Genomic DNA, 13,030 nt, shown 5'->3' with positions numbered 1-13,030 from the left:
TATTTTACTGGCCTTATTTTTGTTAAATGATTCAAGCAGTTAGGCAAAGTCCGCAACAAAGATTAAGTTGCTCATACAGGGGACTCTTTCTAAAATTGTACATGCGTATGCGTGTGCACATAGCTGGGGCAGTGGTTGACTGGTACCAAATAGCCCCACTGCATTGTGGGTAACCCTACTGAGGAAAGGTTCATCTATGTAACATCACTTCTTGTTACACAAAGTGAAAGAGAGAACACCCCTACAGAAAAACAATGCGCTGGTGGGGTGCAATGGCAGGCCTAAACAGAGCAAGGGCCCTTCAGTCCCCTGCAGACATGAAGAGGGCTGGTCATCTTGGGTCCACCAATGACATCAGGGTTACCTCATCATGCTGAAGATTGGAGGTCCTATAGCACCATGGTGAATATTACCTGGACCTACATCTGGTTGAAGACTGGCAGCAATGGGTTTTCTGACAACGCAAGCTGGTACGAATGGACAGGAAGCTTTATTGTCATTTCAGCTACATACGTGTTAGCCAAGACAAAGTCAAACGAAAGAAGATTAAAAAAAAGACTTTAAAGGATTCTCAGGAGCTAAAAGATCATTGTACTTGGGGACTTAAACACCCGAGTAGGTGAGAACAATGAGTTATGGAAACATGGAATTGGTCAGGTCAACTCAAATGGTATGAGGTTACTTGCCCTCTGCTCTGAGCACAATCTGACCATAACCAATACCATCTTCCAACCAAAGACCAAATATTAAACATCATGGATGCAAGACAATCATGGCAGAAAGCTCCACAGAATGTGTAGAGGAGTCTGCGGGCCATGTAAAATGTGTGGTGGACATCAAAGGCACAGGAAATCCAGTCTTTTGCAGATAGGAATGACAGGCACAACTTCTACAATGCAGGAAAATGTCACATGATTCCATCATGTGACCGGGAGTAACACGGAAACGAGGTAACGTGACTCCTATATATTAGGCTGGAGAGCAGCTGCCAATTGCTCAGTCATTGAATGACGCACGCCATTCGACTCGGCTCCGAAAACCCGCTCCCAGTAAGACCGTACCTGTCCTCTCTGTTCTCCCGATACCTGAACTCCTTCCTGTCACCCTGTCCTGCCCTGTCTTGTGTCTTAATACGCGAACGACAACATCAGTGTGGTGTTGCGGCTCGCGCCGTCCCCGTTCGCAGATTAACGCGGAGGAACTTACCTGCCTCCCTGCGTCCCGCCGCACTGAGGTCTCTCGTTTCCTCCTACACGTCTCTCTCGTTCTGGTCCCGGTTCGCGTGTCAGAATGACTGAGCCCGAATTACGCGCTTCACAACTCGCTGCTTTGTGCGATCGGATAGCGCGGCAGGAGAATCTTTTTGGAAGTCTGTCGCAGGAGGTTCGCGTCTTGCGGCAGCGCATTCAGGAAGTGACCGCCGCGCACCGAGACCATGAAGCGGCGAGCGTGGCGCAGAGCCCTCGCCCCCCCGCGGTTCCCGAACCCAGTTTGCCGCTCCCGGAGCGCTGGAACGGGACCGAGGGGAGCGGCGAGGTGCTCCTCACCGCTCTCTCGTTGATTTTCGAGCTGCAGCCTAGCCGCTACCCCAGTGTCCGGTCCCGAATCGCCTTACTCCTAACCCGGCTCGGTGGTTCCGCAGCAGAGTGGGCGGCTGCGCGAATTAGTTCCCCCAGTTCTGCGTCCCTCTCGTATGCCGAATTCGTGGAGGAATTAAAACTCACCTTCTGTCATCCGGACGGTGTGGAAGACGTCGCGTCACAGCTGTACCATCTGCGCCAGGGTACCTCATCGGTCAGCCAGTTTACCGCCAGATTCCGGACCCTGGCCGCAAAGACTCCGCTGGGTGACCACGCCCTCCGGATGATGTACTATGAGGGACTGGCCCCACGAATTCGTGGTGAGATGGTCAGTCGGGAGATGCCAGCAACGTATGAGGCCCTCATACAACTCGCGATGCGGATTGATCGCCATCTGCTGGCACTCCCGAGAACTGCGGCCCCCACTCCGACCCTGCATCAGACCCCTCGACCGCCTCTACCACCACTTCAGCCCACCGTCACTCCTCCAGACCATAGGGGGGAACCCATGCAGCTGGGACGGACAACCCTCACGCCTGAAGAGAAGCAACGGCGTTTTCGGGAGGGTTTGTGTGCATACTGCGCTTCCCCCTCACACATCCGCCTGACCTGCCCTCTTCGTCCGGGGAGACGGGACACCCAGCAGATCAGCACGGCGCGGCCATCTAGGCCCCTTCCTCCACATCTGATGCCACCGACCTCCCGACTCACTCTCCCGGCCGTCCTGGAATGTCATCAGCGAAGCATCTCCACCACAGCCTTTGTGGACTCCGGGGCGGCTGGAAATTTCATAGACCACTCCTTCATCCGACAACATCACATTCCCCTGGAACTCCTCCCAAATCCTCTCACAATAACCTCCGTGGATGGTCATCCCATCTCCGCAGGGCCCATCATTCACCGTACGGTCCCTCTGCAACTCCGGCTGGACTCCCACGTGGAGAAAATTCAATTTCTGGTGACCAAGATAATCACCTCACCACTCCTCCTCGGGTTCCCCTGGTTGTCCCTACATGAACCCCATCTCTCCTGGTCGTCAGGCATGGTGTTGGAGTGGGGAGCGCACTGCCATCACCATTGCCTTCTGCCACAACCCTCCTCGTCTGTCTCCACGAACCCAGAACCAAGTCCTCCCGTGTTAGACAACATTCCCTCCTGTTACCATGACCTAGCCACCGTCTTCAGTTCAGCCAAAGCCGCCCAGCTGCCTCCCAATCGACCAGGCGACATGGCCATTGACCTGCTGCCAGGAACCACTCCTCCGAAAGGACATCTCTACTCCCTCTCCAAGGCAGAGCAATTGGCCATGGAGCGGTTTGTGGCAGAGGCGCTTCAAAACGGCACCATCCGACCATCGACCTCCCCGGCCGCGGCAGGGTTCTTCTTCGTGACCAAGAAGGATGGTGGCCTGCGACCATGCGTGGACTATCGGGGACTCAATAAAATCACCATCAAAAATCGAACACCGTTACCCCTCACCAACACCGCCCTGGACGCCCTCTCGGGAGCCAAATATTTCACGAAGCTGGATCTCCGGTCTGCCTACAACCTGATTCGTATCCGGGAGGGCGACGAGTGGAAAACCGCCTTCATCACCCCCACCGGTCATTTTGAATCCCTAGTAATTCCATTCGGTCTCTGCAACGCACCCGCCGTCTTCCAGCAGTTCATAAATGATACTCTCCAGGACATGCTGGGACGGTGGGTGTATGCCTACCTGGACGACGTCCTCATTTATTCACCCACTCTAGAATCCCATATTCAACACGTGAGGGCAGTACTAAAGAGATTGCTCGCCCACCGACTGTACTGTAAGCTGGAAAAATGCGCCTTCCACCAGCGCTCCACCACGTTCCTGGGTTTTACCATCTCGTCCCAGGGTGTGGCCATGGAGCCCAAGAAGCTAGAAGCAGTGGCGTCGTGGCCCCTACCCACAACGCTGAAGCAACTGCAACGGTTTCTTGGGTTTGCAAATTTCTATCGTCGCTTCATCCGTGGCTACAGTACGGTCGCAGCACCCCTCACTGCTCTCACCAAACCTTCACCAGGTCCGTTTCGCCTAACCCCGGAGGCCATTCAAGCGTTTAAATCTTTGTGTCATCATTTCACCACCGCCCCCATTCTTCAACACCCAGACCCTACCCTTCCGTTTGTTGTAGAAGTGGACGTGTCAGAGGTGGGTGCTGGCGCCGTCCTCTCTCAACGCGGTCCGGACCGGAAATTGCACCCGTGTTGCTTCTTCTCGCGGAAGTTCACGCCTGCACAGCGGCGATACGGGGTGGGGGACCGTGAGCTGCTGGCGGTCAGGTGGGCCCTCGAGGAGTGGCGGCACTGGCTGCAAGGCAGTGACACCCCCTTTCTGGTCTGGACCGATCACCAAAACCTAATCTCTATCAAAACCACCAAACAGCTCAATCCCCGCCAGGCGAGGTGGGCACTATTCTTTGAACAATTCGACTTCCAACTATCCTACCGTCCCGGCTCCAAAAACCAGAAAGCCGATGCCCTGTCTCGTCAACACGCCCCAGACTCACCATCCTCTGACCCCGAACCCGTTCTTCCTCCTCATCGCATCCTAGGCCCTCTCCGGTGGTCCCTCGAGACGAAGGTCCGGGCAGCCCAGGCATCCGACCCTGGCCCAGACAACACCCCACCCGGGTGCATGTACGTCCCAAATACCTGCCGGCCCGATGTACTGCATTGGGGCCATTCCTCCGTCCTCTCAGGCCACCCAGGACGCCAACGGACCCTCTCCTTCATTCGCCGAGCATTCTGGTGGCCTTCAGTACGACGGGACGTACAGGCCTACGTGGATGCATGTGATGTCTGTGCCCGGGCCAAGACTCCCAACACTCCGACTGCTGGGCCCCTGCGTCCCCTTCCCATCCCTCATCGCCCCTGGACCCACCTCGCCTTGGACTTCATCACCGGCCTCCCTGAAGCTAGTGGTATGACCACCATCCTGACCATAGTGGATCGTTTCTCCAAAGCGGTCCACTTGGTCGCCCTGCCCGGCCTACCGTCCTCTGCCACAACCGCTGACCTCGTGCTTCAACACGTGGTCCGCCTCCATGGGTTCCCCCAAGACATCGTCTCTGATCAGGGACCCCAATTCGTCTCAGCTGTGTGGAAGGCGTTTTGTCGCCTTATCGGATCCACCTGCAGCCTCTCCTCTGGCTACCATCCCCAGACCAACGGTCAGGTGGAGAGGGCCAACCAACAGCTGGGACGATACCTGCGATGCTTCGCGTCCGAACACCAACGCACTTGGCCCGGGTTTCTCCTGTGGGCGGAGCTGGCCCACAACCTGCAAATCTCCTCCGCCACCGGCCATAGTCCCTTTGAGATCTGCCATGGATATCAGCCCACCATCTTCACGCACCAGGTGCCTGCAGGTGGGGTCCCCTCGGCCCGTCAGATGATCCGCGGTTGTCGAAAGGCCTGGAAATCGGCGCGGTCGGCCCTCCTCATCGCCTCCCGAAGGATGTCCACCCAGCACGATCGTCGGCACCCTCGTCGACTGCACTTCCGAGTGGGACAGAGGGTGTGGCTGTCCACCAAAGACCTACGTCTCAGGACTGAGTCACACAAACTGTCCCCTCGATACATCGGACCATTCCGGATCCTCAGTCGGATCAACCCCCTCACATACCGTCTCCAACTCCCTCCTGCCATCCGTGTCCATCCAGTCTTCCATGTCAGCAAACTCAAACCCTTTGTCCGATCCTCGCTTCATCCTCCTGCTCCGGATCCGCCACCGCCACGCATCGTCGACGGGGGACCCGCCTACACTGTGGAGCGCATCATTGCCTCTCGCCGCAGAGGTCGGGGGGTCCAGTACCTGGTGCATTGGACCGGCTATGGACCAGAAGAACGGTCTTGGATCCCGAGTCGTTTCATCCTGGACCCGTCTCTGGTGGCTGAGTACCGGCAGCGTACCGCCGCCACTCCGGGGCCGTCGGGGGTCGGCCCTGGAGGGGGGGGTACTGTCACATGATTCCATCATGTGACCGGGAGTAACACGGAAACGAGGTAACGTGACTCCTATATATTAGGCTGGAGAGCAGCTGCCAATTGCTCAGTCATTGAATGACGCACGCCATTCGACTCGGCTCCCAGTAAGACCGTACCTGTCCTCTCTGTTCTCCCGATACCTGAACTCCTTCCTGTCACCCTGTCCTGCCCTGTCTTGTGTCTTAATACGCGAACGACAACATCAGTGTGGTGTTGCGGCTCGCGCCGTCCCCGTTCGCAGATTAACGCGGAGGAACTTACCTGCCTCCCTGCGTCCCACCGCACTGAGGTTTCTCGTTTCCTCCTACACGTCTCTCTCGTTCTGGTCCCGGTTCGCGTGTCAGAAAATCCATTTATGGACCAACAACCCAGAGCATCACTCCCCTGAAAACATTATACGATCATAAAAACCTGAAAGATCAGAACAAAAAACCTTCCAAGTTCACTGGATGAGAAATTAAAATCCCAGAGAACCTCACCTTTTATACTGTAATACCACAAGAAAGGAGGCGATGAACCCCATGCAGCTACCCCATAAGGGGGGTAATTAAGGGTCCAAAAAAACAAGCAAAACAAAGGAACACTCAGGTTAAGGCCTGATAACTATAATCTCTTGTGGGGTCTGTGTGTGTAGCAACATTCTGCTGTTCAATAGACAATCAGCTAAATTACATCACAAACCCTATTAAAGTGCAAAAAACAGAGGGTGGCGGCTGTGCTTAGAGGTAATATAAATAGCTTTCAGAATGTATGGTCTCCCTTTATAGATCACTTATCTCCAGATGTGAGAGAAATGGTTTTGTGTGTCAATTAGGGTTTTGAGGTAGTTACATTTCTAAAAAAATTCATAAATAATAGTTTTGGTTCTGTTGGATTCTAGTGTTTTTTCGTGTGTATGTGTGTGTTTGTTCAAAATGACATGTCTTTATTATAGTATTAAGGTATTATTTAAATGTTTGTGTGTTTATTTATGTATTTGTATCTTTTATGTATCTTTTATTTATTAAATTCATAACTATAACCTGGATGACTGAGAACCTTTACAGATATTAAGCACAAATATTTATATATATTTTCTGCTGTCAAATGTGTTTGTTGCCACCAAACCAGACTGTGATGGAGGATCACAGAGTGAACTGCAGTGTTGAACTGGATCAGTATTTCCTGTGAAAAACAGAAAACTTCTATAAGAACATCTGTGTTAAAGACTGAATCTGGACACCAGTAAATAAGTTAAAAGGATTTACTTTTTGACCAGAGGCGCATCAGATGCTGCAGAGCTATAAGACCCCGTAGAGCAAACAGACTCTAAAGAAGGTTCTAGATTAACAGAAAATATTTTGATTAAAGCACAAACATACAAATGTACACAAGTCATATTTAAATACAAGTTAAAATAAAGTCTTAATATTAAGTCATTTCTGAGATGAGTGTAATACTCACGTCTGGCCTTCTTGTAACCTGTATAAAAGAGAAGAGAAAGTATTTTAGTATTTTACTGATTAGTAGTTTCCCCACATGACACCATGTCTGGTGTAGAAGTTACTGATGTTGTTTGCTGCGTCTCTCACCTGATCTTCTCTTCACAACCATCACACCACCAACAACCACAGCGATGAGAACGAGAGCGGCAACCACCAACCCAGCAACGATGCCTGGAACATTAATACCTGCAGGAAAAGTAAAAATCACTTCAAGTCAAGTGAAGTGATTGTCACATGTGATACACAGCAGCACAGCACACGGTGCACACAGTGAAATTTGTCCTCTGCGTTTATCCCATCACCCTGAGTGAGCAGTGGGCAGCCATGACAGGCGCCCGGGGAGCAGTGTGTGGGGACGGTGCTCAGTGGCACCTCAGTGGCACCTTGGCAGATTGGGATTCGAACCGGCAACCTTCTGATTACGGGGCCGCTTCCTTAACCGCTAGGCCACCGCTGCCCACTGCCACCACTTTTATACTGGACTGTGTGTAATGTGTACTGGGTCAATATTAACATGTATTAATAATAAAAATCTTCATTGGACCACCTGAATTAGACAAATTCTTGTCTACTTTAAAATTCAATAGTGAAGTCTGAGTCTAGGTGTAATATTATTGTAATATTCTTTTTTCTTCTTATTATGTGTTTTAATGTGTAGTTTGAACAGCACCAAAAATACATTCTTTAAATAGTAAAGTAGATTATTAAAATTCAGTTTCTTACATGTGTCACTTTAAGAAATCATCCATGTTTTGTGTTTTAAAAATTTGTTTAGACGGGTTGGTGGAAATGTGTGTAATAAAAATAACATTCAAGTCAAATAAATGGTCAATAATGGAGGCATAAAAGGGGGTGAGTTTAGATTGGGGGGGGGCAAACTACATCCCGTTGATCTTTTTAATGCAGCTCGCCAAAGATTTTTTTAGAATTGCCGAAATAAAATCATAACTATGAATGTGTTTCTTTTAACTTGTCCTGTAATGCCCGGCGTTCCACCCGGTGGTGTGTTAGGTGCAGATGGAGCTGAAGATCTTTGCCCGAACCAGACAGGTTTTTACACTGACTTGCGCAGTAAATGAGCGGTCAGGTGATGTGCTTCCACCAGCGAGAAAGATGGAAAAATGGTGAGAAGGTGCAGAGTTGAAATGGACTGTCGATTAGATTTTTGATTAACTTTGACCTTGATGTTAATAAATGTATGTCAACATTGTTGACGTGCACATTTGAAGCGCCAACTTCATTCTGGCTTGAATAAGATCTTTATAAAAAGTTTAATCCTCAGCACCAAACAGTGAAATGTTCTCCACCACACTTTATTATAAACTGATTCTATAAACACTTCTAACAAAGAGACTTTAAAGCAAGAAGACTGATGATTCTGTCTAGAAGCTCCTGTACCTGCACTGTTGGTCCTGATCTTCTCCTCAGTCAGGATCATGTGGATTGGGTCTCCACTCTTGTGTTCCACCACACAGGTGAACTGGTTCTTCTTCCACACATCAGCGGTCACTTTGAGTTCTGCACGTTTCTGGAAGGTTCCATCATGGTTGGACAACGTCTCACCAACATCTACATCTTCATGCAGCTCCTGTCCATCTGCCAGCTGATCTTCACCTTATCAGGGTAGAAACCTGTAGCGTGACAGACCACTGGAGAGGAGGGGTCTGTCTGCAGCAGAGACACCTGAGGAGGGACTAGAGAGGAAGAGGAAGGGGGGGGGGGGGGGACAGGGAGAGAAACAGGACGTCTTCATATCAGCAGATCATCCAACAAACTCAGTTTATATTCAACACTTCACTACATCTACCTGCCAGTTTACACTCCAAATACAACTGCAGCACATAAGATGTTCAGAGATGCACATTTCTAGCTGAGCCCCGTTTTCCTTGTTTTGTTAGTAAATCCTTATTCTTATTAAACGTCTACTGGACGTTTTTTGCTAATTAATGTGTTTGGAACAATGTTTACAATGCAAATGTAAAAAAAAATTTCATCTTAATCATAAAACATAAGCAGTTTCAGCGTTTGTGTTTCTTGTTGTTCTGTGTGCTGCTGTACCTTTTCTCTCCAGACTGTACATTCCATAGTCAACATACTTCTTCAGCCAGTCAATACATTCCTGGGTCAGGTAGTTCTTCCAGTATTTAGCACCAGCTCCATCCCATTCCTGTTTGGTGATTAAAGCCTCTTTAACTGGAGCTACATAAGATGTGCTCCTCAAATCCAGGTAGAGAAAATCTGCTCCATCGTAACCAAACTGACTGTATCCATCTGTAGCTTCAGTCTCATCATCCCACTGACAGCCGTACATCCACTGTGCAGTGTGGATTCCTGTAAAGAGAGAGTTTTAGAAAGTTTTACTATTATTGTTGTTTTGTATGCATCTGCTGAATTTCAAACTGGAAAATATTTTTTTGTATTGATAAAAAGATGGAACCATATCTATTTATATGAATCATCTTCATGCTAAAACTTATGAGAGAAACTCTTTTAAAAAACAGCTGTAGTTTTCAGCAGAAAAAAAAAAAAAAAAAAAAGCAAAAACAAGGAGATCAGGACAGAGGTATATTTCAGTAAAATGAACTGCAGGAAAATTCTAGGATTCCCAGTACTGATGGATCCCAGCAGTAAAACCCGGCACTGTGTTCTGTGATTACACTTTTTATTTGTACGACAAAATAATGTAATAGTGAGCAGCGCTGGTTATCTGTAGTCTGTGGTGGTGAGTATAAAGGGCAGGGTTACAGGGTTACAGGGTAACTTTTATTCTGGTGGGATTGGTAGATGCACCAAGGTTATTGCTTCTCTATGTTTGTTGTGTTTCATGTTAACCTGAAATTAATGTGGAATAAGCACAAGAAAATCAGAGCAGTGCAGTCATACTAAATGTATTTTAAATAAGAAATAATGGCTAAACAATAATAGATATACAACCAGGTTTAGATTTCTACTCACCGCCTGACTGGTTAAAACGCTGCATCACTGTACCAATACTGGCTTTGTATACGGCTTCAAATCTCTGAATAATCTGGGTAGTTCTGGTCCAGTAATATGGTCCTTCATTATTCTTGATCCAGTCCACCTTGGGAATCGCTTGCCTGATGTTACTGTCATAGTACATAAACTGTTCTCCGTCCACCAGGCCGACAGCAGTGAATTCTGGGAAGTTAATTCCCTGTTTCACTCCAGTGTAGAAGTACTGCAGGGAACGAGAACCTGTAAATAAATATTAAACACAACAAAAATAATTAATAAAAATATCTAAATTACCCTCTTCTTCAAGGGGGATAAATATAACTACTGAATAATATTTTAGATATTAAAAACAGCAAAAATATATTCAATACTCCCCACAAAGATTAATTATACTATTAAATGTAGTGTGTGAATAATTTGAAAGAAAACACATTAAAACAGATAAATAAAATCCAAATAACTACTGTATGCTACAAATAGCTACTATTAACATAGTGGACGTCTAGATGATGGGTTTGGCTGACAGCTTCAGATCTCAGACTGTCAAGCAACAATACTGATTCATAATTTAATAATTACTGATTATGGGTGGTAGTAACCTAGTGGGTAACACACTCGCCTATTAGAAGACCCAGGTTCAAATCCCACTTACTACCATTGTGTCTTGCGCAAGACACTTAACCCTGAGTGTCTCCAGGGGGGACTGTCCCTGTAACTACTGATTGTAAGTCCCTCTGGATAAGGCCTTCTGATAAATGCTATAAATGTGAATTATTCTGATTGGCCACAGAGGCATCAAACCTGCATGGAATGTAAAATCAGCAGTATTCAACACATAGAGCACTATAATTTGCGGAGCCTTGACAGAAATCCATCTGGCTCCTTCTGAAGTGACCACTTTTATTTACCAGAGGGTAACAATTTGATTTACAAATCACTAATTTTCTGAATAATTTAAGCTCTTCCCTTGCAACCATATGGGTATTTGGGTCGTAGTTTTCCACGAAAAAGTTTTTTGTACCAAAGTACTGTGACCCACTTCCATTCATTTAGCCAACAATTTTAACAACTGACATTCAAGCTTAGGAAACATAAAACATAAAAGTACTGCTTAGTTTAAAGCGTGTGAAGTGTATTTGGAGGTTAAAATCCCAAACTGCCAAGAAGCCATTGAAGTTCTCGGGTGCCTTTCACCAAGGGTGATGGGTTAAAAGCAGAGGTCACCATGTGCTGTACTTGCTGTGTATCATTTATATAAACACAAACCCCCTGACTGCTTTTAAAGACCAGAAAAGAAAAGACGAGAATGAGCAGGATTGTCATTTTGCCAGATGAGTCAATAGCCCTAAAACGACAAGTTCATCAGGGGTTCCACACGTTAGACCAGTAGAGAACCCTGTGGAAATTGGTTGTATCTTCCTGCATTCATTACAGTTTATAACCAATGATGATTGTAGAGAACATCAGCGTAACTTAAATATGGGCAGAAGTCAGAGCTTCAGGTTTCTCACTGCAGCTCCTCCCATATGGCCGAGGTTTCACATACTAGCGCGGTTCAAATGAAGTTCTTATAAATAATAATGTTTACATTTTTGTTATTGTTATATGATGATAAACTATGAGCTGCAGTCACACAGTGAGCAGCCAACAGGCCACATGAAACGGAGGAATTATATTTAACAAGACAGGACCAGACAAATAAAGAGCCAAGCAGCTGAAAAGCTTCTGTTCCAACAGCACAGACTTGTTACGACAAGCTGATGTTTGAAAAAAATAAGCATTCAAATGCATTAATTTTCATTTAGTATTGCAATGACATAAACAGATAACCCTGACCAATTTGGACAATACATAAATATTAATCATGTTCATGACTACATAAAATTAGTTGAAATTATTGTTTCATCACATCAGTCCTGCCCACAAGTTGCTCATTCCAAACATAGTTTTTTTACCCACTAATTGCATTAAACGCATCCGCTTAGTCTTACGAAACAAAAGTGTTAAAAAACAATCTATTACTTTTGCCTTTAGTCAAGCGAACCAGGCTGTTATTGTTTAATGATGTAAAAGTTAACTGAACACTTACACACTGTTAAAACTACTACAAAAGTGTGTTTTAGACAAGGAGTAGATTTCAACTGAACCCCTGAAGGAACATTAGTCCACCCCCAAACCCCAAACCAAGAACCCACACAGTCCCTCCCACCAACTCACATCCTAGAATTTACCTGCAGTTCATTTTTCTGAAATTTACCTCTGTCCTGATTTACATTTACTTTTCAGAATAAAGTCCATTCTGTGTTGTCTGTTCAAATATCACAAGAACATAAAGGAATAACAAAATATTAAAACTCCACACACACAAACATATGAATGTTGAACCATATATAAAAACACAAACCTCCTGATGCAAGATCGATTTTAAGGACTAGAAGGGGACAGATGAGAGTGACCAAGATCTTCATTTTGCCAGATTAATCAATATTTGTCACATCGCCCCGGAATGATCAGATCCTCGCGCATTACAGAAGCTGGGCCAGCAGAGAAGCTTGCGGAAATTCCTCTTATTTCACTGTGTTCATTACACAAGTTTAGAACCAATGATGATTGTTTGAGAACAATCGCGTCACTAAAATCTGAGTAGAAGTCAGAGCTGCAGGTTTCTCACTGAAGCTCCTCCCTCAACATTTCATGCCTTGTGCTCATTCCTCTTGTTTGTCCACCAATGGGAAGCTCTGGCTATTTCAATAACGCCAGGATGCACTAACTAATATTTTTTCAACTACTGGGATGAGAAAAGGCACATTAATCAAACGACAGCTACTGTTTACTGCTTTACTGGGTGTTGTTTAAATAACGACAGATGATCCAAGTATTAAAATTATTATATTTATTAGGGCTGCAACTAACGATTATTTTAATAATCGAGTAATCTGTTGCTTTTTTTTTTTATTATTAATCGTAGAATCAGAT

General features: G+C 46.6%; 1 pseudogene; it reads right to left on the bottom strand.

Annotated features, from left to right (window-relative positions):
• Positions 1–7,912: 7,912 nt before the first annotated feature.
• LOC114774185 (H-2 class I histocompatibility antigen, Q9 alpha chain-like) lies at positions 7,913–12,615 on the bottom strand (annotated as a pseudogene).
• Positions 12,616–13,030: the final 415 nt, after the last annotated feature.

This window comes from Denticeps clupeoides, unplaced genomic scaffold (assembly GCF_900700375.1).
Source record: "Denticeps clupeoides unplaced genomic scaffold, fDenClu1.1, whole genome shotgun sequence".
In the NCBI taxonomy this organism is placed as follows: Eukaryota; Metazoa; Chordata; class Actinopteri; order Clupeiformes; family Denticipitidae; genus Denticeps; species Denticeps clupeoides.
Note: the sequence above shows the minus strand (reverse complement) of the source record. Positions and strands in the feature narration are given on the sequence as shown.